This window comes from Anser brachyrhynchus (assembly GCF_964034855.1).
Source record: "Anser brachyrhynchus genome assembly, chromosome: 2".
NCBI classification, from domain to species: Eukaryota; Metazoa; Chordata; class Aves; order Anseriformes; family Anatidae; genus Anser; species Anser brachyrhynchus.
Genome location: NC_137695.1, coordinates 4,346,210 through 4,372,738, shown reverse-complemented (window position 1 = coordinate 4,372,738; position 26,529 = coordinate 4,346,210). Strand labels below are relative to the sequence as shown.

Here is a 26,529-nt window from a genome sequence, read left to right as displayed (position 1 = left end):
TTGTGCTCTAACTTAAGATGCAGAGGAGATGAGAGAGCATCAGAAATACCGCAGATGCTTAAGCTCATCATGACTAAGGCTGTGAATGTGTCACAGCTGTCACTGGAGCCCTGAATTCCACAATCCACACTCATTCATTCGAGTTGCATGAAGTTTGACAGCTTGGATGGTGTTTTTGTGCTAGTGAATGGGTTAGTTAACCAAGATGATTATGTACAGTGGGTGAACAGCTGGAATAAACTTCATTTGAGAGAACAGTGTGTGGTGGCTGCAGAAGGAGAGAAGAGCCTTGAAAAGCCATTATTAGACATCTTGAAGCTGCTTCTCTCACCACTCGTCTCTGGACACTGATCTATATTCTCTAGCTTGTTGTTCTTGAACATGCTCTTTGTACTGCAGCTGGGTAATGACGGTGATAGAAAATAGCTTTCAGAGACTACCAAAATCTGAATGTTGCTCGGAAGAAGATATGAGTATCATAACCTTTTTGGTACCCCTAGCAGCTGTAACCCTGACAGATTTTCACTTCTGGTCTTCAGCTCACTCTTCTTCCTTTGCATGGAAGACCTGTTTTTTTTTTTTTTTGCTGTGATAGTTTCTATAATACTAGCCAGAAATGGGATTGAGACGTAAAGATAGACAAGATCAAGACATGTAAAGATAGGTATGTATTTTGAAGTGTCTACATGTATCAAAGTTAAGCTCCTGTTACAGCCAAAGGGGATTTAGGACATGGTTCTGTCACCCACACATAAGTGTCAAGTGCCATCTGAGGTCCCCTGGGGTATCTGACATCCTCTAGGGACAAGGAAGTGTGATGCTGATCTACTCCAGAACTTTTCCATTTAGTATGAGGGCAGGTAAAATACCCTGGTACAATGGTGACACAAATATCAGTGTTTAGTTTACTATTTCTGGCCAACAGTCAATGCAAATAAATAGAGGTACGTACTACAGAGTGAACTCTGTAACTATTAAGCCTGAAAACTCTTGAAAAAATGTCACTCAGATGTTTTAATCTGCAGTCCAAACCCTGCCCTGGATTTCTGATCCCTTCTGGTGATTTAGAATGAGACTGATCTATTGTGGCCTTGGTGCTCTTACCACAAACATTAAGGGTACAGTTAATTTTCGAGCATTCTCACACAGGGCTTGGGAATGCCCTTTGCTATTGCTACTTCAGAAGAGCACAGTTAAGATGCTGTTCCACAAATGAATTGCTACATTGCCGTTGTCTCCACTTAGCTCCAGATTGCTCCTGGAATTATTTTTCCTGGGACGTCACAGAAGCTGAATTTGCTTTTCTGCAGATTTAACTGCCACAAGCAGCTCCTGGTCATCCTGTGACTGACTAATCCAAAAGGTGTTTTTCCCTCTATGTCATTTTCAGCTGAAGTATTACCATCCTGTTCTTCAGCCTTTAGAATGTGTCCTTGTACTGCTCACTCGTCCATGCTGGCTCTGTATTGCTACCTTAGCCTTTCCCCCTCATTCACGTACCTTTGATGCAAAAAGACTTTTGTGTTGAAGTTCCCCACCTCCTTAATGCTGATGACTTTACTACATAGTTGTTTCAGTTTCTCCAGGCTCTCTCCTGTTTGGAATGGAGAATATAAGCTACACACCTGCTTTGCTGAAGATTTCTATTGCTTTTTTTTGCTTTATTTTTTTTTTCCCCCAACAAGTTCTCTGTCTCCAGAAGACAGGGAGCTGTGTCCAAGGCTATTAAAGCAAAACAAGACATATTTAAAGCAAAACACTTCAGAGCATCAAGCTTTAATATTATTCTGATCGGCCCAACTTCTTCAAGGTCTTCTGAAAGAAAAAACTCTCCCTGAGAGGGAAAGTTTTTTTTAACTTTTCAAGAATCATTTAAAGTGTATCTTCCTAACCTAGTAAAACAAGCCTCACATCATCCTAACAGAAAAAAAAAAAATAAAGGATTTTCCAGACTAAGAGCTTCCCTTTTGACTCTATTGCCTTATCTTTTTTTTTTTTTTTCTTTTCCTGATAGAACATTAAGTTGACCTCCTGTTTTTCCTTTCCAGTGTCCCTACTAAATTAGAGCAGTGAGGGCACAATTTAGCTACTCTCCCAAATTGATTCTGAGACAAACCTCAATGGGTAGAAAATTCTAAGGCTATTATGCAGCAGTTCCATGTGAACCACTAGTACATTATGCAATACAATAGATCTGACCCATTGCCAAATGTATTCACAGCCACAGAAATTTAGTAAGTGAAATATTTTTAAGAATATGGATATGAAGGCAACAGTGTGATAGCTCAACCACGCAACTTAGATCAGATAATTTGTAACAAGTGGTTATATTCTTGAAAGTTGGAAAGGAATCTCACGTGAATGTTAACATGAGATCTATTTCTTTGCTATGTAGATGGTGAAATTCTTACCTGATATTCTGCCTAATGAACTGCCAGACCATGCCATACTCTATGTCACACATTGCAACATTACAATTTCAAAATTCTTTCATTTAAATCAGAAATTGTTTGAATTTTCAGACATTCATATAATCTTCTGTAACTTCAATTTTGCTTCTTGTATAATTACTTGTTCTACATGTAACATTTTTGTGTTTGGAGATTTCTATGTGGGAGTTAATGGCTGTTTGTCATATGCTGTCTTTATAGGCAGTGGAGTCACAAAGTAGGTTTCTAAGATTTTTCATGTTTTTTGAACATTTTTTTTTCATCTTAAGAAAAAAAAAAAAAAAGAGGGGATACTGTGAAAGGGCCAGGTAAGCCAAGCAAGATGATCTTTAAAGTCAAATGAGATCTACTAGCCAAATTCAAAAGAATATGCAGGCATTTCTCTCTGCCTGTCCAAGCTGATCTGTATCACTCTCTTTAGCAGCATGTTCTAACTTGCATTTTATAAATCAGTTTTGCGAGCTTTAAGCCAAAATATTACAGCTTGTGATTCATGGGCTGGTTCCAACCTGCAAAATATTTGTACAGTTTCTTTGGTGTCCTTGCCATTTTCAAAATGCATCACCCTTGTGCACTACTACTTCTATGCAACTCTGAAAAATGGCAAATTTTAGTGCCTCAGTATTTACATTTAGCCTGTAACAGGTAAAAGATCAGACCACAGAATATAGCCTGTACTACAGAAAACAATGTGCATTTGTATCAGTACTGACAAAGATGAAGAAGACATACATGGAAATGACTGAACCTATCTTGTTGCCTCCGAACACATAATGATCTCCATCTTTCCTCAAAATGCATCTCAGTGCCTGCTTTCATGGCTCATGGAGCAACTTAGCTCAGAATGAATCCCATCACATTCCTACCTTGACTTCCAACACTTCTAAATATTATATTAACCCTTTTAGCATTTTTTTTCTCATCTAAGATCAAGAAAGCTAAGAAAAATGACAGATATAAGAGAACATGATGTAGGAAAAAAATAAAACGTTCTAAATTGAACTGGTGCAACTGATGTCTCCTGAAGCCTCCTTCAGCAAAGCTGAAGCTCCTCCATACTCAGCAACCTGAAACTTTCTGATTTGCCAGCCCATTAGATAATCAAATGAGCAAAGGAGTAAACAAATATGCATTCCTTTGATTACTTTTTGCTCCCCCCTGTGCCATGCTTGTTCAGGACCACTTTCACTATATGCTGTCTTTGTTCAGTTGGGATTCAGCCATGGGATTCAGTTGGGATTCACCATGACTTCAGCCAACATTATGACAAGATCCATCTCAGACCTATACTTTCCTGTCTGGCTTTACAAAATGTTCTATATGATTCCACACCTTATTCTTTATCGTCTATATCAGCAGACTGCTGTCTTTAGTGACCCATAAGTAATAATAAAAATCAGGCTGAGTATGACTTATACTTTGTTCCACCTGTTGTTTTGAGTTTTCCCTTCTTAGTTTGTCATGAGCAGTTTTGGAAGAGCTCCTGTGTTTCGCAATGAGCTATGAGAAGGAACCAGCGTCATTAATGTGAACAATTCTGAAATGTTTATCAAACAAAATTATTCCTGCTTGTTGAAACTTGGCCTTACTACAAAACCACTGAATCAACAAGAGGTGACCCTGATTTCTTAACATGTCTCCTACTTAACATTCTAACATTATTTTAAAATAATTTTTAAAATAAATAATTTAGTTGAATCAGTCCATATATTGAAACTTCTTTATTTGTTAATTTCTTCAACATGCTGTTGCAATAGCGATGAGAGCACTATCGCAAAAGCTCAACATCCTGCACAAGACATCTGGAGAGATTACCATTCAAACACATATCTACAAGTTATCCATATCTGAGATAGATCATAAGTATATAGGGTTCAATTCCTTCCCTCCTTCCCTCCTCCCACAGGAATTTAAAATAAATCAGAATACCTCTGCCCCAAAAGAGCCTATTTTTTCTACTGTCCTTTACAGGAGTCTGGGTTATCTGTAAACATCCACAAAGTGTATGCCTGAAGTTACTGGAGGGAAGCCCACTTTAATTTGCATAAAGATGTACAAAAAATAATGAAGGAAATTTAGCAGTTGAATGCAATTTCCCTGAGGTTTCTTCTAATGTTGCTATTACAACATTCTCTTAACTCTAAGAGTGTTTAGAAAACAAAGGCTTTCCAAGCCAAGGATGGGTCTACCACTCATTAGGCTTAACAGATACACAGTTAAAAAATAAATAAATAAATAAATGTAGATTTATAGAATTACAGAATTTAAGAGTGAATACTTACTTTTCTTCCCCCAGAGGACTTCTTCAAAGTATTGTCATTATCCCAAAATGATATTTAATAAGGAACGATCTATGGAAAACTCACAACCTCAGAGCTCTTAAATCCTCTGAAAAGAAAAATATCATCCTTAAACTGTTATCAATTGGTTTTGCAATGTGTCTTTTTATGATATGTAACGACACAAATTTCTGTTGTCTTTTCAAGATAAAATAAATCTCCCTTGATGTGGAAGAAAGATGTGCCTTCAGTAAGATATGTTCAGCAGTGGTGCATTTGCTTGATTCAGCACTGGCATGAATAGCAATTAGACTGGAAATCGTTGGGAAAATAGATAATAATTTACACTGCTGTAATGGGAGTAAAACAGGAAGAAGCTGCAGTAACCCAGGAGAATCTGATTTCCACATGAGTTGCTCTCTATACAACATAAAATAAATAAGATATTTAACAAAGGCCACCAGCAACTTTTCAAACAATGGTCAGGGAAAATCATGGACGAGAAACTGTTCCCATAGGCAGCTTGGATGAGGCCATTCCAATTTTGGGCGTCAATCAGTTTATAAGAGTGGATATAAGTGATGACATATCACTTGACCTTAGGGCCAAAGAGTCGCAGACATGATTTATATAGAAGCATATTTGTAACATTAAAGTCCATTTCTTTTCCTTGTCATTGTTATGAAATTCCATTGGTGGTTGTTGGTTACTCACTTCACTTTGTTTTGCTCCTTTTATTCACAAACTAGTAGGTGACAAAATACTTCTAATACAAAGGTGGGTGATGAATTTAGCATAAGATCAAAGGCTTCTGACTGGCTGCACAAAAAGATTTTTACCTTTGTAGTGTTTTGCTCAGTGGTTATTGAATTGTTGCCCTTGACAGATGGATTCAGTGTGATCCAGCTGTTTACGTGGAAAGAACAGCTTTGCTTTTAGACCTTTTAAGCATTTCTGGTCAAGAGGCCACACAAAGGAGACTTAGAGAGAGCTAAGTTATGCTTCTGCAGTAGAAGACTAGAGACTGCTAGGAGCTAAGGAGACACCAGAAGCAAATCTGTCTTTGGAGAGGTGTTCTGTCTCTTGCATAAACACAGTAGTACATAAGCCCTTCTGACATTGCTAGGGAGCATTAGGAGGTAGGATCTGACATGGACACCTGTCAGCAGTAACAAGAAAGTATTTGCAAAGATTATGTGCTCTGAAATTATTTTATATTGGTGGAGTCTTTCCATTTATTCAATTTGGCCCATTGTCCACAATTTTTGGATGAGTCCTCCCTGATAAAAATAAATAATTCTGATCTTTGGTTGCTACCTGTTATAAGCTTTATCTCTTTTCAATGAATTCAGCTACTGTTTGCTTCTGAGTCTGCAAAAGAACTGGTGATGGAATATCTACATGCATTCTCCTGTTTGAATACATTTCAGCAGAACACATTATTTATCAAGTCCTTTGGGATATAAGGGACTAAGACTGTGGAATACATTGTCAGTGCCCCTACTGAGAAACTAAAGAGCTCCAGAGAACATCCTGGACCTCTGCAATTTGGTCACCACACTGTTATTAATTTGTTATTAAATTTATTAAGGTATATTGCATGGGATGTTGCATGGCTTTGGGGTCAAGTGTTTTAAGATTATTCTTGACAATGCCTTGGCAAAATTCAGAGATTATCAAAGTACACACATCGTTCCCAATAGAAATTTCACAGGTGACCAGACAATCTGAAAGGCTGAAGACATTAAGCAAACTATAGATAGTATGTTCTGTGCCAGCTGGCCTCAATGCAAAAAAAAAAGTTACAGACATCTTACTGAAACTTAGATAAATTATGGTGGGGGCAGGGGAAGTATGGCTGATAACAACACAAGCGAATAGACAGAAAATCTTGTATCTGTCTTGTGCCTCCCACATTCCCTAGCTCTTGTGCTATTCTAGGTCTCCTGGCAGTGCTGTTGGATTGCAGAGGGAGTATCCTAAGGCAATATTCCTTGGCTGAGTCATGATTCTACTTTGATATCTCATGCTGTGGCTAGTCTGAACTATGGCTTTTCTGGAGCATCAGAGTTCAGCCTCCACATGAAGTAATGACTCAGCTGAGATAGAGGAGGAAAGACCTCTCTTGGTGGGCAGATCCGGTTCTCTGCAGAGCTGGGAAATATGTTGGAAGAGAGAGCTAGCTGAACATCAGAGTTTATACTCGATTTGCAGATCCCTAAGAAGTTGTTTCCCTAGTGACAATATCAACAAGAATGATTTTAGGGTACTTTCTCCATGTCTGCTTTTAGTGTTTAGATATCGTCAGAAATCAAAGAGTACAACGGGCATTTTCCAGCGGAAAGGGTTTTTTGTTTGTTCGTTTGATTTATAGTCCACACTGGCACAAGGGAAATCTTATTTATAACATGGGTCTCCCTGTCTTGCAGCTGCTGGCATTTTTAAATCCACAGGCCCTGTGGGAGCTGAAGGAACACATCCTGTGAGATCCTTAGTGTGTCTTGTAAATGGTAGTGAGTTGGGAATTTATCTCTGCACCATGAGGTCTGTGGGCCATATAAGGTAGACACAGCTTAAGGCCTACTCAACTCCAATGAGCACTCACAGTCTCCCCAAATTAGGCTCATAATGGGAAAACTGAAATAGCACAAGCAGAAGAAAATTGTTTTTAAGAAATAAATTTGATAAAAGACAGCACCCTTCATATTTGCTATTATAAAGAGTAGATTTTGAAATCAAAATATGGAACCTGGGAGAAAAAATATGGGAGAAAAAATATGGGGTTGTTCTAGCAATAAAACTTTTTTTTTGTACTAATGTTTATTGAAGACACCCTATAGAATAAACACCCACTCTGTCTCCTGACAGTTAAGGACCTGGAGCACAATCAGAAGAATTTTGTTTTAATTTCCAAGAAAACAAGACTGATTGAAACAAGTATAAAAATGTGCAGTTTGAATGTCTGGAGAACTTTGAGATATTACAAAGTACTAGTGAAACAGAGAAGTAACAAGCGAAAAAGGGAAAAGACTTATGAGCTTTGGTAGTAGGAAGCCCTAAGATGCAAAGCCCTGAAGGTGGTGCTAAAAACCAAACTCTATTATCATGTCTGAACTGGGAGTGCCATCAGTATAGGCTTCTTTTACCAGAGAAGAGAGCTAGGCATCTCCAAAGAGGGACTGAAGTAAAAATATTATTCATACAATGGAGGTGTTTGGCTCTCTTCATTAAATGTAGAAGGAGATTAAGATTTCTCTGCTTATAATTTAAATGTTTATATTTAAGTGGGGAAAACCTAAGGCCTGGTGACCCAGAGCAATGTAGACAGTTCACTAATACCATGTGATACTTGCTTTGTTTAGGACATCATGTAATTATAACTAATGCTGAATGTCAAGAAGAACTTCATTTTTCCTTCTTTAGTCAGAGTAGAGGGGTTCAAAATGTTGGGGATGGGGTTGTGCATTTTCAAACGTGTTTCAAATTTATTTTCAGTTATGACAGTAAATCATGATTAATTTTTTTATAACGTAAATCAGAATGCATCACATGGCATGTTCTGTAATATAGCAAAATGGATTAAAAATAATAGCTAAAATATATGTCCACTTAAAACCTTTTTTAAATACTTTCCCCAGTTATCAAAAAGAATTTCCAAACTGTTTGTCCCAAATCAGTTAGCATCCACATTTCCTTTGGTAAAAAAGCTAGAAATGTAAATGATAGACAGAAATAGTACTTATGATTAATATATAAATTGCCCGTTTGCTATTTTAACATTTTGATTTAAACCATTAATTTAAATGGAAATCAGTGATAACTAAGCAGGAAGGTTAATTAAACTTAACGTCCTGCTTTGGACTGCTTGCTGATATCTACATTTCACATCAGTGGTTTGGGGCTGAATTTCAGTCTCTCCAGTGAACTGTTCCTTGCTCTTATAAAACCGCCTTTTTTTTTTTTTTCCCCAGTAACTCACCATTGTTAAGCGGTTCCAGCCTAGACCTGAATCTTTATCCTTTCATCAAAAAGCTGATCAGGATTGACTCAGCTCTGAAATGTATGGGTGATAAAATCTGAGATCACAAACTGTGCACTGCATGTGTATTTTACATTAAACCACTCAGTAGTGTCTAAGAAAATGAAAGTGATTTTTCTTAGTTTCAGCCTTCTGGGCTCTTTCGTGGGTGAACGTATTAGAGCAGAATACCAAATTAGGAATTAAAAGATTTACCAGGTTAAATCACAGAAATCCCACATGGGATGCAAAATGATATGTTGGTTATGTATTGAAGAAGGGGGAAGTAAGGAGAATGAAAAAAGAACCACAATAAAAGCTTAACGAATTAAACTGACAATGCACCATTTAATGTGCATGGTAAGAATATATTGATTAAATGGCAAACGAAATAGCAAGAGAATTCATTGCTTATTTTCTTACTGAAGTATTTCTTGTCACAAGATTAGAATATGGGCATTACTAAGATCCATTTTCACCTGTTCTGTCAAGAACTGTGGGATGAATTGACCAGTTAATCTTTAAAATTATGAGCATCAAGAGTGAGGAATAGTACATACAAGAAAAAAATATATACATTCAGTCATATGAGTACCTACGGTTAATAGTCTGAAGTATATGCGATGGCTATGAAGTCCTGTAGCTGTCTGAAGACACCACCTCCTCCAGCCATGCCCAGCACCTCGTCACCACCCTTTGAATCTGCCAGCTGAGCTGCTTGTGAAAGCACTCCCTAATGTGATTGAATCAAATTGCTAACCTTGCTTGGTTAAAAAAGCCTTATTATTTGAGCTAACCCAATTTAGTGGGAGTGAATTAGTTTAGGCAATGCTTGCACTACCAGCTCAGCAGGCAGATCGGTGGCAGTGTGGCATGGGTTGGAGACTCTAACCTGACTGGGAGTAAAGTTCTTTTAAGCATGGCTACAGCTGGAGAAAGAGATGTCCACAGCCTAAGGTAGGTATCAGCTGACAGCTCTTGGAAGCTTTTGTATGGGATTTAGACACAATGGTGTACCATCTAATAGAATCTAATCTCTAGAGAGGGTCAGGAGGAAAGAAAACACGTGTTTTTATGAAGGAATCTCAGCTACCTTTCTGCTAATGCAGACAAGTTCTATTAACTTGCTGGAAAACAGATAAAAATGAAAACATTGTGAAAGAATAATGAAGATAACTTTGTGTTACTGTCTACACTGGTGACCAGAGAAGATATAGTTGGTACTCAGAGCTAAAGTAATCCTATATTTATCTGTAATACTGAAGCTATCTAGATATGAAGTACCGAATGCCCTCATTTCTCACTCCAGTCATTCAGAACAAAAGTTGCTGCTTATCTCTTCAGAAATTTGTCCTTTTCATTTGCTTCATAGTTTCATTGATATGCAAAGTAGGAATGGTAACCCTAGCACAAATAGGCATTATATAACAGGGTAGATTTCTTTGTAGGCAAAATAACCCTAAAAGTCGAGGATTGCCTGTAGGGTTTGTTTACACGTGTGAGCAAACTGGGATATTTTGTTTGCTCTGGAAAAGAGATTAAAAAGAAAGAGGGGGAAATGGCATTATTTTTCTTTGTAGAGACATGCTGATCTGTTTTAGAATACAAGGAGGATTCTGGCCTTTTGGACTGGAGTTGGATGACTAACACTGAATAATGGATTGCTGTACTTAGGGTTTATTCACCTACATCTTTATGACCTTTAAGTCTTAATATCCTGTTTTATTTTGGTTTGGATTGGACTTTCTTCTTGGCAGAGTTGTTTTATTGTAATTCCACATATTTTTCAATTTTCATAACTGGCTTGAAGATAACACAGAATACAGCCACTCCCACACAAAAGATGAGTCAGAATTTTTTCTGCAAAGCCTGTGACCATTGCCCATCAAGGAAACAGAAAGTATACTGTGCAGATTTTGTGACCAATTAGAACCAAACAGTGCTGGATCAAATTAAAAAATCAGAAGGGCATCTAAATCCATGTCACAAAATATTGTTTTCATCTATGTGGGAGACATGAACACATACAAAATGTGCAAAATATTATGTAAAAAAATTCTTCTCTGCCTCAAATACCTTTTTCATTTCAGGGCTGTTTCTGGAATAAGGCAGTCTTAGATAAAATATGCGCTTCTTTGGGCAGGTCTAACAGCTTCACCCATGCTCTGGAGAATCCTCTAGTCCATTCCACAGTGCCTGTTTACCATTCTATCCAGACGCCATCACAAAGTTTGTTCTCTTTTTTTCCAAAAGAGACTCACACTGTGCTGACTTCAGGTTATCAGATATTTAGTTTTATCTGCTGAAAGAGGAGCATTTCCTCCCTTTCCCTTATGTGCCTCTACCCTGGTCTCTCCAGCAAGTGGCACATTTCAGAACAACATACAGACTCGTCCTATGCTTCATTTACTCCATCTGGCTGCAAACTCTAGGGACAGAAGTGAACTTTGGGACGTGATGAAAGGAATACCATAAAATGTGAACTTACCTTTTCTGCATGTTCAGGTAGAGTGTTTTTTTTCTGTTAGTTTATTTGTTTTTTGTTTGCCCAGTGCCTCAGATGAGATCAGGTCTTTGCTGCAGAATACAATCCCAGGGGACAGCAATAAAAGAGCCTGAGATCTGCCAGAGCATGCTGAGCCAAAAAAAATATAAAGGTAACTTAGAGTTTCTCTGTGTTACCACTATTCACTCCCTGAGATTTCTATCATGTTTAAAATCATGAATGTCTCAGAGGTTATTAGGCTATTAGCCAACACAGAAGTGAACCATTAAACTTTGGCCTATGTATTGCTAACTGGCTCTCACATAACGCTGGTGGTCTCTCCTTTGATTTGCTCTCCTGACACACACTCACACACACCCCTTTAATTTTCCACCTTTCCGGGGATAGGAAAATCCAAGAAGGTTACTTTTATGTAGCTCTCTGCCATCTACAGGCATGAGGTTCATTAATAATGCAGCAGGTGGAAATGAGGGCTTTGGGACAAGTTTATTTCTCATCTTAATAAATTGCATCCTTTGGAGGCTGCTGAAGTGGATCTCCCAGTGCTGGAGATCAATAAAGCTTTCTCCTTCTTAGGTTGTTTTTCTTTTATAAAATATTTTTGTCAAACACTGACTAGGATGGGCAGGTACTGTGTTTCTGTGAGAAACCATCCTGTGGAGCACTGCTGCCTCCAGCAATGTTATTGTAGTTATTTTAAGAGATTAGAGGAAATCCTCTCCATGGAGCATATAAGAAATAGGGGAATAATGGAGGACTGCTCTATTATACACTACTGTGAAATTGCAAAATCTTTGGCTAAAATTCTTTGACCTAATGAGTTTCCTAAGGATCAAAGTTTCATCCCTGAAGTACTTGAAAGACACATGATGATGATCAGCATAGTAGAACCATATCAGTACTTCAAGATCTTGCCACAGATTTTAGTTAGTTTATTTTTCTGAGCAACTGACCTAAATAAACTTTGGTTTGCATCGCTGCTCTCAAACCGCTGTTTCTTTGGTGACTTTTCTGCTGAATACAAATTATGCTAAACTCAGAGTGAGTGCAGATAAAGACCTGAAGAGAATTTAGTCTTGATCTAATGCAAGGAAAAAAAAGGGAAGTTGGTGTGAAAAGGAAAGAAATCTGTTACTGGATGCTTCATGCTGTTTGACCTTAATTTACTTCCCAATATAAGATGCTAATAATCAGATGAGTGTAGCTTTGGCAAACTTTCACTGTTTGGGCTGAAATTTTTTGTGCTGTGGATCAGTCTCAAATCTCTTTCTTTCCCTCCATCACTCTTTTATTTCAAATAAAACAATTGATTTTAAAGTAAAAGTAAAGCTTTTATTTATTTATATATATATATATTCATATTCTCATGACTGTTTGTTTGAGAATTTTAATACCTTCATGCTTTGGAACTAGGAATTAAAAATTCACAGGAGGGAAAGGATGGTTTTTGGTATCAGCAATGTGTTTTTTGTTGTCTGTCTCACGTCAGTATTTCTCTGGAGTGCATGCCTTGGGAAATGCTGAGAAAATTTTTACAATCTTTCCAGAATGTCAGAGCTATATAGACTCTGAACTTTCTATATGGGCAGAGCATGACTTATCTTGGGTGAGAGCAGGAATTTGGCTGAACTTCAGGCATGTTGAATGCCCTTAAAAATCACCTTATTTTGTACCCAAAATGAGTGAGGATTTTTAACATTAATATTACTGAATGGGATTAATCTCACCTGCTATATATGTGTATGGTGTAGCCCTCCACGGCTTAAATTTAGGGTCCTTTTGGTAATCAATGGAGAGAAGCAGATAAGCTTTGAAGCTGCAGCAAGTGAGGTTCAGGCTGGATATTAGGAAGAGGTTCTTCACTTAGCGGGTGGTCAGGCGCTGGGATAGGCTCCCCGGGGAGGTGGTCACAGCACTGAGTCTGTCAGCATTCAAGAAGCGTTTGGACAATGCTCTCAGACACATGGTCTCATTTCTGAGAGTCCATTTCTGGGTGGTCCTTTGGAGACCCAGGAGTTGGGCTTGATGATCCTTGTGGGTCCCTTCCAACTCAGAACATTCTATGATTCTAAACTGTACATAGGAGGCACAGGCTTGGACCATAACCTGTCAAGATTATGTTCTACAGGTAGAAGAGTTGCATGTCATGAAAAATAGGTAACTAATGAATGAATTCTCTGTCCTTAATCATGATTCCTTATTTAAGAAATATATACTCTGATAAAAAGATTAATTTAGATGCAGGCTGCATTTTCAGCAAACATAAACCACTGACTTGAGTGGTCCTTTATCCATAAAGAATTTTCTTTTGCAGATTTTATTGATTGTGATTCTGAAATACAGAGAACAGCTTACCTAAAATCATTCTTTGATTTAACATAAAGCTGCAGTAAGTCAAACTGTTCTTTTCTTGATCAGCACTTGTGGATTATACAATGCAAATATTTAAATTAAATACTGAGCTGAAAGTATAGGATAAATTTTATCTAGATTTAAATGGTCCTAATATAAATCTCTACTATTAGTCTACTCACTGGAGTCTTCCTTTATAGAAAATGTACAGAAATAGGGAACAATTTAAGATACATAATTTTGGATGATCTCACTTGTAGTCTGAACTCTACTGGCTGTACTGGATATGTCTGAGAAACAATAGAAGGAGTCTGTGGAAATTAGGTCAGTTTTAGGTGTATACATTTTAATGAAATAACTCTCACCCAAGGTCCTAAAGGACCACCCATGAGGAAGAGACATTTTCACTGTGCCTTTGAAACATGACTCAACCAATTTCAAGCTGAGCAGAGGGCATTTTGGTGAGAGAGTGATTTCAGCCTAATTGAATTTACCTCCTTAAATCCTCGGCTTTACTGGTATGACTGACAATAAATTTCAAAGCTATTCAGTAGAAAAGAAAAACATTTTGTTGTCCTTCTGGACCACATCGAATATGCCAATTCCACATGTTTTCTAAACAAAAATTGAATTATATCAAGTTCAGTTGCGTACAATTTCATGACCATTCTGTCAACCTGAAACGTCAGCATCACACACCATAATATCCACAATCAGGGTTTTTAGCTTTCACTTCAATCACCACATTCAATAGAGAACAATAACCCAGTTTTTATAGATTCTATTGACTCCTATTCACACAGATTTGAAGGTTTTCTACATCAGAAAAATTCTGCTGTAATACACTGGAGTTCCACTGAAATAAAAACAAAGCAATAATGGATACAGCTGATCTCTGTTAGTTGCATTTTATTGGGTTTATTTGCATATTTTTTATTTTGAAATTTCTTGAAACAATAAAAGAAGAGAGCATGTCAGATCTTGGCCAATACATTTTTCATTTGTGTATATGTTTACGTGTCTAAGACAATGTTTATATTGTCTAGATTTTAGCTATTAAATGTAGTCCTCAGAATCTGTACAGCTGTAAGACATAGTTATTTGCAACTTTTTAAGGCACTGGACACTCTGAAATGGGACCTGAGCTAAGACATTATAAGTGTTGTAAAGGATGGCTTGGTAAATCAGTTTTACAGCATGGAATAATTTTTCAATACTACCCAAGTTATTAGTTTTTTTTTTTTAACAGAAGCATTTGCAGTGCCTTTTATGTCTGTTTTCTTCTTCTCCTCCTTCTTCTTTTTTCCCAAACAAATAAGCCAGAGAATAAAATAGCTTAAATGTACTTTACTGAAAGGTCTGGGATTGCCTGCAACATTCTCATCATTGTGTCGTTTGATGTGCTCTTGCTTTGCGAGACAGAGTGCAAAGTCCTTTATTACCTGCTGAAGTTAAGGAAAAAAATAAAGAAATCTGTAACATTTTCTCTTAACTCTGTTTCATTTCTTGCTATGTCAGACTGAAGGAAGGAGATTAGGACTGCCCTCTGTATGAGTAGGAGCTTTTCTGCTGAGGCCCGAATGCCTCCTGCCTGTTCATCTGTTTATCCCATGATCACCTTCATCATCCACTACCAAAAAAACTCAGCAGCCTTCATTGCCTCTATATTAATGGGAAAAGGAAAGACCAAGAATGCATTGCAGTTTTCTCCTAAGACACGAGTTCGCTCCATGCTTTAAGGTGGCTGGATGGGAGCCAGTTCTGAGTCAGAGGTCGAGTGATTGGGAACCTATGTGTATTAGTACTGCAGTAATCCACATGCCAGAGAAACTGGTTTAAAAAATATTCAGATTATATAGAGACCTATTAGAACTGGAATCGTTTTTGACAATCCTCCTGCATCTGGAAGGCACCTTGAGAGCTTCTCTCTGTTGATAGTCTGAAGTTTTCTTCTAATTCCCAGCTTTACAATTTTCTGTCCCAGCACTGATTTTAATTTCAATTGCTTTTCTTTCTCCTTTGTTTATACTTCTACTATGCTCAGGGCTGTCCCTATTCAACAGATTCTTCTAAGCTAATCAAACTGGCTTTCTGCTTTATTAGCTCTCTGCTTACCAAGATGAATACATGTTGTACCAGAGCAAGGCTAACCCATGTGCTGCTGAGGTGAATTTTTCATCTTTTGTTCACTATAAAGGTAGCCAAGAGAAACCAGCATCGATGTAGAGATCTCAGTTTTAGACAGCTAGATTTATGTGACACAAATTCCATTCCTGGTGTTGCAAGACCACATGCTGTGGAAGGTCTTAATACTGTCTAAACATAATGAGTCCATTAACCACAAGATGGGATAAAGCTGAGGAAATCTTAGGCTATTTGAGGCAAAGTAGAAAAGGAAGCCAATAAGAAATGTGGGTGGAAATCAAAGGAATTATGTAACTTGTCAGTGCTTATATAGTGACTTATCTTTATCTCTCAGTGTAGGAATGAAACCCTTCTTTGAAACAAACAAACAAATGTTTTTCATCTCTATTAAGACAGGGTTGCATGCCTAGACTTGTTCTTGGATACATTTCCTTGATAACTGAACAATATGTACTTGAGGAATCGAGAAAGTAGGGGATTCATTTTCTCTACACAGCAAGGAATCAGGAAACATGTTATCTATTCTTTTTTTCATCACAATAGGTTGAACTTTGGCCCATAAAAAAAGCTTTCTATATTGTTGTTCATGTCTGTGGAGGAGGCCAATGGATATTCATCTGGGACATCACCATAGATTGCCAAGTCAAAGTGCTCAATGAAGTACAAGCTGTTATACTCAGAATGGCTCTGCTGTGTTTGTGGGAAAATAGCAATGAGGACTTGTAGATTTAAGTCAAAAAAAAAAAAGATTGTTTGGTCGTCCTTCCCGAACACCTTGGTGATTTTTCACACTTCCAAAAATCCCTCTGTCAGTGCCTGTCTAAGTTCTATCAGACAGTTTTCTACACACCAACGTCATGTATTTTCTTCTCTGGCATCTAGCTATTACTTATTTTATTTACTACCTTCTGAAGCAACAGGTAACTCCCTTTCATTGCTTATTTTATTACTTTGGTTCTGCTTTCAGACTTGTTTCCCAGAGACAGCGTAAGTTGGGTGGGCAGCTGCTGGAGTTCAGTGACTGGGTCTTGCCTATAGGTCCATCACTAACTGTAGGACCCCTCCTCTGGAGCCTGCCTGTGCTACTTGGTGAAGTGCCTTATTAAAGATACCTCGGATGGGAGCACACATCACTTACACAGAGACTAGCTTGGGTCTGGAAAGGAAATACAGGTTCATAATGACAGCTCTGTGCTCAAGATAATCACTTCAGCTCATCAGAAGAGCTAACTAAGGGTGCTAAGGGTGGCTTTGCATTCAAGCAAATATACTAGTTCCAGTTCAGGAGTTGTTTTGCAGATAATGTATGAATACTGCACTTGGGATGATCTTCAAACACAATAGGAATAAAAGGTTCTGATCCAGAGCTACACTTTTCTGCTCACACTCTTTCCTCTAGCCTCTTCCTTATCTATTTTAAGTGTTAAGGACTTAGGTATATTACAGATTCATTGACAACTGGGTAAATTAGATAAGATTATAGTTACAAAAAAGAGTAAGAAACAACAAAAGCTGTTTCCTTCACCGTTCTTTCAGGATTTTGATGCTACAACCATCAGGGAGCACAAAGAAGCCACTGGTTCTGTATGATTGCATGCATCACAAGATCACATGCATCACCTGTTCACAGCTTTTCTGTTATATCAAGCAATAATATGAGAGTCTCCCCTGTGGTTAACCAGCAGTAAGCCACCCTCATCAACAGAAGTGGATGAATGTACACACAGGAGGAGTCCCTTAGAATCATAGAATCATGGAATTGGTTGGGTTGGATGGAACCTTAAAGATAATTTAGTCTAAAACCCCCTGCCATGGGCAGAGACACCTTTCACTAGATCAGGCTGCCTAGGGCTCCAGCTAACCTGGCCTTGAGCACTTCCAGGGATGGGGCATCCACAACTTTTCTTCTTATCCCTTAAGGCAGTACTGTGTGGTCACACATGATGATGAGCAAATTGCATTACAGCGAGGGAGAAACGCAGTGGTTCTGTTTCCAGAAATGTGTTTACATGCATAGCTTCTGTCTTCATTTCATAGACTGCTAGGTAGGAGTGGATGGGAAATTCACAAATTCTCATCAATGCTTTTAAAATTTTGTCATGTTTCCCATGAGAAATTTGAAGGTCCTCATGCTGTTCACAGCAGTCTTGGTAGGACTTGGATCCTGCTTAGTCCTTATCTGTGTTTTGCCTAGTCTCTTGACCAATTTCATTAAGACACACTCAGTTTTGGGTGAGGGTATATAAGTAGTTGTCAGAGAAAGAAACTCAAAAGACAAAAGGAACAAAATAAATCAAGCGGTGTTTAGGAGCAGACATCTGTCTAGCTAGTTGGGTTCAAATCAGTTACCAATGGCAGTGCTGACTGTGAGGTAACAGAGTCCCTAAGAGCTCCTATGTGATACTGAAGAAAGCAGTAGGTACACCTATGGTCAATGAAGGAGATGCAGATAACCACTCAAGGAAATCAAATTAATCAAGTAGCTGTTGTAAAACTTTGTTATGCCAGCTGGAGAACACATTTGACTGGTTGTGGTGTAATCCTTTTAAAGAACCTTTCCAAACAGATCTTAAAGCTCTGCTGGAATGGAGCAGCATGTAGTCATCTTTATAATCTCCTATTAGATTCATATTAGCTCTGAAGTGCTGCATGCATCACAGATGCTTCATACAGGTAATCAACCTGCCTGTGAAGATGAAGAGAAAGTTTCTTGTGCCATACTTTTACTTTGACTAACGCTTATTAAATACATGGTAGTTTAAAAATATTTAATCACAACCTATTATCTGTAGTCTTTAGTTAAAGAAATAATGCCATTTTCCTAATTCTTTGAGGAAGTCGACAAAGTAAGTGCACAATAAAACCAACAGATAACAGAACAGGGAAAATAATCCGAATCAAGACAAGAATTGCTGGATGAGTTTTACAGGTGATGTTAAATGGGAAATCTTCCAAGAACAGCTATCCTGTACACAGTAAGTTATCAACTGCATTCAATAGTCTGTGCTTTCATAACTCTGTAGCTGCTACAGTTGCAAAATAAGCTAGAAAAAATTGACCTATAGACAAATGATCCACTCATGTCCATATCAAACCCTGATGCAATAGTTCCAACAGAGAATTTCAAAGTCATTATAATGTCAAAATACTCAGATATCCAGAACAATCCTCTAAATGTCAGTAACCTTCAATATTTTACTGTTCATTCATATGGTTCAAGCATCATAATATGGAGAAGAAGAATTGTCATATCATGAAGAATCACTTATAAAAGCCAAGCATTTTAACTAGAGTTTGTTTAAGGAAGAAAGAAAGAAAGAAAGAAAGAAAGATCATTTCACAGAATTAATAAATAGTGCCAGAGGGATCTAGGATAAACAAATCTGATGTAAGGTTTGAAAGTGAATAATGCTAGCAAAATTTGCAGATGATCAAGAATTGTTTCAGATCTTCAGAAGGTGTAAATTGGGATATCTTTCTTGAATTGAATGAGTAATGCTTAACATAAACCTGTTCTAGAGTAATTTTGAGAGTTTTTTGTTAATATTAGGTAAATTCTGTAAAGTTAGACAACTAGGAAATACAAGAGCTGACAGGGCTTTGGCAAGCGTAGTCTACTCCTTGCTGCTAGATTTGTGTAAAATCTATTCTATGATTCTATTAATGACAAGGATATATAGAAACGATAAGGACTGTACTTTGGAAGAACCAATTATAATAGTCTTACATCTTCAGGGAATTTCAATTTAATTGAAACCACTGAGAGGAAAAGAAAAAGGAAAAAAAAAGAAACCTCTACCAAATTTATAATTGGGGGCAGCTGAAGTAAAACATGCGCGGAAGCTATTAGGCTATGTTAATAGAAGGAATAAAGATAGTACCGAAAGTAAGAAAATGTCATGACATAGACGGAAATCAGTCCTCAGTTTTGCTTACCATTAGTATTTTGACGTCTTAAACTTCAGAGATTTTCTCTGTTTGCCCTAGCATAGACAGAGAAAAAAATACGTATAGATTTACACATATACTGTTTCAAAGCAGAATCTTGCTTTGTCCAAAAGTAAATATCTAGCATTAAGATATAGAAATTGTTCCTTGAGGATACTTACCTCTTCTCTATGGACTGTAAAGAGAGCCTAGGTAGACTGACCTAAACTATAAGTGTCTAAGATGTAAATGGGGCCAATTCTGTTTAATGTTTTCATTAATGACCTAGGCACAGTGCACTCTCATCATGTTTGGAGATGGTACAAATTTTGAAGGAATGATTGTGATATCAAATGGCTGGTTCTGCTGTCATTCAGAGGGAGGGAGACAGGCTGAAGAAATAGGCAGAGAAGAACTTCAAGCTCAACAAAGACAAATGAAAAGTCCGGCACCTGGGGAGGAAAAACCCAGTGTACCAGGATAGGCTGGGGACCAGATGGTTGGATAGTAGTTTTGCAGAAAAGGACGTGGGACTCTTGGTAAACACCAAGCTGATCCTTATCCACCAATATGTCTTTGTGGCTAAGAAGGCCAGCAGCATCTTGGGTATGAGGAAAAATATTGGAGCACTACAAGGCAGGTGATGCTCTGTATTCAGCCTGGTGAGATGTAGCTGGAGTGCTGTGTCCAGTGCTCACCTGCCCAGTACGAGACAGACATGAACATGACTGAGTGAGTCCAGCAAAGAGTCACAGAGATGATTAAGGAATCAAGGGGAGTCTGAGAGAGCTGGGGCTGTTTAGCCCAGAGAAGAGATGGCTCAGGGGGCTCTTATAAGTGTGTAGAATTATCTGACAGAAGCACGTCAAAAAGATGGAGCTAAACTCCTCCTTCTAGCAATCAAAAAGACAAGAGGCAACAAGCACAAATTGAAATATTGGAAATTCAACTTAACATAATAATACTCTTTTTATAGTTACAGTGGTCAAATACTGGAACAGATTGTCCAGGGAAGTTGTGAAGTCTCAGTCCTTGGAGATTTTCAGAACCTGTTTGGACATGGGTTTTGAATAACCTAAGTTACCTGCTCTAGCTGACCCTGCTTTGAGAGGTGTGGTTGGACTAGACAGTCTTCAGAGGTCCTTACCAACCCCCAATTCCATGAGTCCCTGTTATCAATTATTCTTTTTTACAAAAACACATTGCTCTGATTTCTTTCATACACAAGGCCTCATGGAAGTCTAAAAAATTGATAATCTTATTTCATGAAGAAATTTTCAACCACAGGGACTGTGTTTAGGATTCATAGCATCTGCAATATACTGTCTTCTATTTTTGTAATTACACCTTTATCTTCAGTTTAACAATGGAGTTCTAGTAAAATTCATAGGTTTTCCTCCATGTTATACAATAAGCAAATAAAATAATAGAGAAAAAAAATCAAAGAACTTACTCCTCCAGACAGAGAGAGTTTTACTGTGTACTACTAACAGATTTGGGTATTCTTTAATACTGCAATGTCTAAGCTAGGCAACAAGTTTAATATATTGATTTTTATATCTTTAAAATCTTTATTTATGATTTGGATGAGGGAATTGAGTGCAACCTCAGTAAGTCTGCAGATGACACCAAGCTGGGGGGAAGCGTTGATCTGCTGGAGGGTAGGAGGGCCCTGCAGAGGGACCTGGACAGGATAGGTCAATGAGCAGAGGCCAATGGGATGAGGTTCAACATGGCTAAGTGCCGGGTCCTGCACTTTGGTCACAACAAACCCATGCAGAGCTACAGGCTCGGGGGAGAGTGGCTGGAAAGCTGTGCAGAGGAAAAGGACCTGGGGGTTCTGATTAATGCTCATCTGAACATGAGCCGGCAGTGTGCCCAGGTGGCCAAGAAGGCCAACGGCATCCTGGCTGGCAGCAGGAATAGTGTAGCCAGCAGGACCAGGGAGGTGATCGTCCCCCTGTATTCTGCTCTGGTGAGGCCACACCTCGAGTACTGTGTTCAGCTTTGGGTCTGTCACTACAAGAAGGACATCGAGGCCCTGGAACATGTCCAAAGAAGGGCTACGAAGCTGGTGAAGGGCCTGGAACACGAGTCCTGTGAGGAGTGGCTGAGGGAACTGGGGTTGTTTAATCTGGAGAAGAGGAGGCTCAGGGTGACCTAATTGCTCTCTACAACTACCTGAAAGGAAGGTGTGGGGAGCTGGAGGTTGGCCTCTTCTCGCAGATGACTAGTGATAGGTCGAGAGGAAATGGCCTCAAGTTGTGCCAGGGAAGGCTTAGTTTGGAAATGAGAAGACGTTTCTTCTCAGAAAGAGCAGTCAGGCACTGGAATGGGTTGCCCAGGAAGGTGGTGGCGTCACCGTCCCTGGGGGTGTTCAAGAAAAGGTGAGACATGGTTTAGTGGGTGACATTGGGTGGTAGGGGGATGGTTGGACCAGATGATCTTGGAGGTCTTTTCCAACCTTAATGATTCTATGATTACAACTATTTTCATGAAAAATGACCGACAGCATTGTATCAGCTGCTTGCTTTAATTTTGTTCTCTGAAGTCAAAAACAACAATTCTCCTAAATAGTGAAAACAATGGATGTTAGAAGAGACTACCTGATTGCACAACCAATGTACATTTTGGAGTACATGACCCACACATCAGTCCACATATTATAACATTGGTTGGATCTTTCACAGAATCACAGAATCATCTTTCCTCATGGACAATCGTGTTGCAAAGTCCAAGTTGCTGTTTACTAATTTTTTCAGACAAAAGTGTGGCATTTCTGCCTAGTGCTGTCAAGACATTCTTGTATATCTGGAAATGGCTGGCCAAATTTACATATCCACAATGTAGATGTCAACATATGACGTAGCTGTTAAGAATTCCTTTACACTCAAGGGAGAGAAGTTGAATGTTTAAAGTAGACAGCTAAAATAGGTCAGACAAATTGTTTTCTTCCTATGTCTACTTCTCTCTTTATATACTTGACTATATAAAAAGAGACTTAACAATGAGCTCATATATGAGTAAGTGTCTTCTGTGTTTCTAAAATTAGGTGACAAGTCCTAGGTCACTGAAGGGTTGCTTTCCCAACTGTACTTATTTCTTGCTAGCAAGAGTCTCAGTTGACATGAGAGAGGTTCACCGTGTCCTTTAATATAAAATATGAAAGTGGCATGCTACATTCAGGATGATTTAGGAGGGAAATAGTAAAATGCTTTGAATTCTACACCTTAAATTGAGAGCCTAAAGAAGATAAATAGAGTGTCAATTACATAACTACCTGTTCATTTCTAAGCCAAAGATGTCCATCTAGCAAAATTTGTGCCAAAAACAGCCTTGGAGTTCCTCTTCCCTGGGGAGAACTTGGAAATGCTGAGGGAGTGTTCTGTGAGACAAACTGACTGGTAACAGCTGGAGTATTCTCCTTGCCTGCTTCTTTCTGTTGCACTCTTTCATTCTCCATCCATATGTATTCTGCATAAGAGAATTCTCTTCATGCCAACAAGAAGCACTGAGATAACTGTGCAAGGAATGGGTGACTTTGATGCAACATATAGTTTTCAGTCTGCAGAAGTGTGATTGATCTTGCACATTTTCAGAAGCTTTCAGATCTCTGCACCTGTGCAGTAGCTCTGATATGCTGCATGGGAAGGATGTGGTGAACAGCCCTGACCAGACTCTAAATTAAGATTAATTAAGTAATGAACTCACAATTGATCACCTCTGGTCTAAGCCTTTGTTGATCAGCTTTCAAATTTATTCTTTTCTTTCAAACCACTGGCACACATTCAGAGGACCACAACCAAGAGCCTAGCACATCACATTTTCCTTTCTTTCGAGTGTGGTCTCATTAACATCACATAACTGCCTTATGCAGTCTCTAAAATCCTCTTTTGTTCATCCTATATGGGTACAACTCTGAGTTACTGTATAACAATTCTATCCGTTACTTGATACGATGAGATTTGTCTTATGTATCAATTCTTTTATGCCTACCTGGGAGCAGACATGTCCTGCTTGGAAGGGTCTCACTATCTATTTTTATTGGTCACTGACATCATATTGTACACTCTGCATTTATGGGTTTCCTCACAGTGTGATCCACCTCAGCAGGCCTTAGACTTCTGTAATATATAATTCACATATGACCTAGGTGCACCAGAGTTCTTTTTTAGATAGGAGAAAGAAATGGGCACTTGCATCTGAGCATGTTACCAGAGCTCTTCCAACCTGCCCTTGAAGGACCTATGATTCTCCACTAAGTAACACAAAGAATCTTCTGTGGCACTGAAAATGTCTGCAGTGGACAGATGAATCTCCTTTTATAGATAATGTGTGACTTTCTTAAGTCATCAGTTGACCTAAACAAGTCATTTTTCTTCCTGTGTTTCAGCTGTGCTTGAAATTATTCCCTGAAGACCTTCAAGGATTTATTTTTTTTTCCTTGGAGGGTGTAACCTCTGTGCTGTTGGCTATTCTGGCTTCACTGATTTTAATTATGGTAGCAGATGCAGATAAAACAACTGCATGAAGCACCAGCACCTCCAATTTAGTAATAAAATTACAGCATGTGACTAGAAGTGACATCAGAAATCTATATGATAATTGAAGCTTTCCTTCCAAGCCTTGTATTAATATTTTTGTTTCTTCTCCCACTACTGAATAGAATTGGAAATGTTTTACAGACGTTGTCTCTACTTTTCAAAAGTTCATTTTTCTTGTAAAATATAGCTGACTGCACCTAATTGTGAGATAATCTCAGTCTACAACTCAGTTCAGTCTACAACTTCCTTGCAAGGGGGAGTGGAGGGGCAGGCACTGACCTATTCTCCGTAATCTCCATAATCTCTGTAATCTCCATATTCTCCGTAATCACCAGTGATAGGACCCACGGGAATGGTGTTAAACTGAGGCAGGGGAGGTTTAGGCTGGACATCAGGAAGAGGTTCTTCACCGAGAGGGTGGTCGCACACTGGAACAGGCTCCCCAGTGAAGTAGTCACTGCACCAAGCCTGTCTGAATTTAAGAAGCGATTGGACTGTGCACTTAGTGACATGGTCTAAAATTTTGGGTAGACCTGTGTGGTGCCAGGAGTTGGACTTGATCTTTATGGGTCCCTTCCAACTCAGGATATTCTATGATTCTATAATTAACCTTTTATTGGTAATAAGTGGACTCTGCACCTGTATGTGTCATACACTCTAGGAACTGCTAAACTGTATATACAGATTTCTTTACAGGTCCAAGGCACAGATTCATGGCCCTGGTAGCTGGTATTACCTAAAAAACATTTGAGCCCCTGTGGATGATATGAAGACCTCAGTCCATTTTTTGATGCAGGTTTCCATGACTACCTTGAAGGCAAAAATGAAGCTGATTCTTTTACTTGCTCTGCAAAATGTCAAAGAAAGGCAGTAAAATGATTAGCAGATGTTCTCATATCTTTAGAAGTTTCTTTGAAACTAGCATAAAACACACAACCTCCACTGTCCACTCTTCAAACCTAGTGAATGCCAGATTAAAGTAAAACCCTACCTTCAAATATTGGAAAGATGTGTTCTGGAGGTTACCGCTTTACCACAGGTTATCTGTCCATACATTTAGTCAGCCACCTCCCACCCTTCTGTTGCATTTAAATCTTGTTTTTGATGCATTACAGTGGCACAATCCAAAGACAAAATTAAATCTCCACACCACTTTGTGGCCTTTCTGGCCAGGCCTGCCTGCGCACAGGAGTGCAAATTATCAAGGAATAATTTCCAATCCAATGTCTGCTGATGTGTCTGCATGGTTGTCTGTTGCTTCTCTTAATGGAGTGACCTTCTTTTTCCGTCTTTTCGCTGCTGAATGTCACCATGGATGTTTTTGCTCCTCCTCAGTTGAGATCTTATCAGTCCCTCATTATTTGATAAACCATCAGAAACACAGTTAAGTAATTAAATTCAGTACCAGAGCAGAGCAAGAATGACTGATCGAGTGGGGATGGAAGAAGGCAGATCAGTTCAGAGAATTTTATGAATCATTGTTCTCCGTTTAGTCAGGGTCTGGATACAGAAGACAAAAATCTATTGAGAGCTTAATTTTATTTTTCTTTTCCTTTTTTTTTTCTTTTTTAATTGAAAGACTCTCTAATTTGTAAATGCTGATGTCTTTGCAGTATGTGGCAGTAAATATAAAAATTGAGTGTCCAGTGATTGTAAAGGTTCTTTCACATTTGCACTTACCATTCCTTTATTTACTTTTTGTCTTCAGTATGATTTCTTTTCAGCCTTTTCTCCTTTGCCACATTCTGATTTTTAAACGTTATTTTTTTTTCCAATATGCCCTCGTCTTATTCTTTCTTTCTATAACTGTTTGCATGTTTTCTATCCCTGCATTTTTATTATTTATGACTTTTTTTTTCTCCTTTTCTCGAGAATTCATTTACATGTGTAAACATTTCTCTAGTTTGGACGATGTATGTCAGTTGCATTTATGCCCACATAGGTAATAGGTGGCATACAGAAAACCTGCATCACACAGTAAGATTTTAAAAAGCACCTCTGCATTCAAAGTCGTCATTTACGTATGTCTGGTGGTTTTACCTTGCTAGGCAGCTGAACTCTATCACAACTGTTCTCTCACTCCCCCTCCTCAGAAGAGGAGGGGAAGAAGAAAAGGAAAAAAAAAAAAACAACTCGCGGGTTGAGATAAGGATAATTTAATTAAAGGGAAAATAATTATCAAAGGAAAATTATTATTAATTAAATAATTTAACTAAAGGGAAAAGGAAAAGGGGGAAGTAAAAAAAAAAAAAGGAAAACAAGTAAAGGCCATGTGGAAGCACAGAGGAAAGAAATTACTGTCTACTTC

The 26,529-nt window shown here is 38.4% G+C and overlaps 1 protein-coding gene across 15 annotated transcripts in view; it reads left to right on the top strand.

Annotated features, from left to right (window-relative positions):
• ADCYAP1R1 (ADCYAP receptor type I) overlaps positions 1–26,529 on the top strand; it is a 345,195-nt gene that overhangs the window by 204,807 nt on the left and 113,859 nt on the right. The window contains exons 1-2 of one of the 15 annotated variants that reach the window (XM_080579594.1): positions 9,483–9,704; positions 11,300–11,404. The exons of 13 other annotated variants lie outside the window; for them this stretch is intronic. The gene's annotated coding sequence lies outside the window, so the exon portion shown is untranslated. Of the gene's footprint in view, positions 1–9,481; positions 9,705–11,299; positions 11,405–26,529 lie in introns of those variants that run through there. One more of the 15 variants, XM_080579595.1, reaches the window with a different exon arrangement.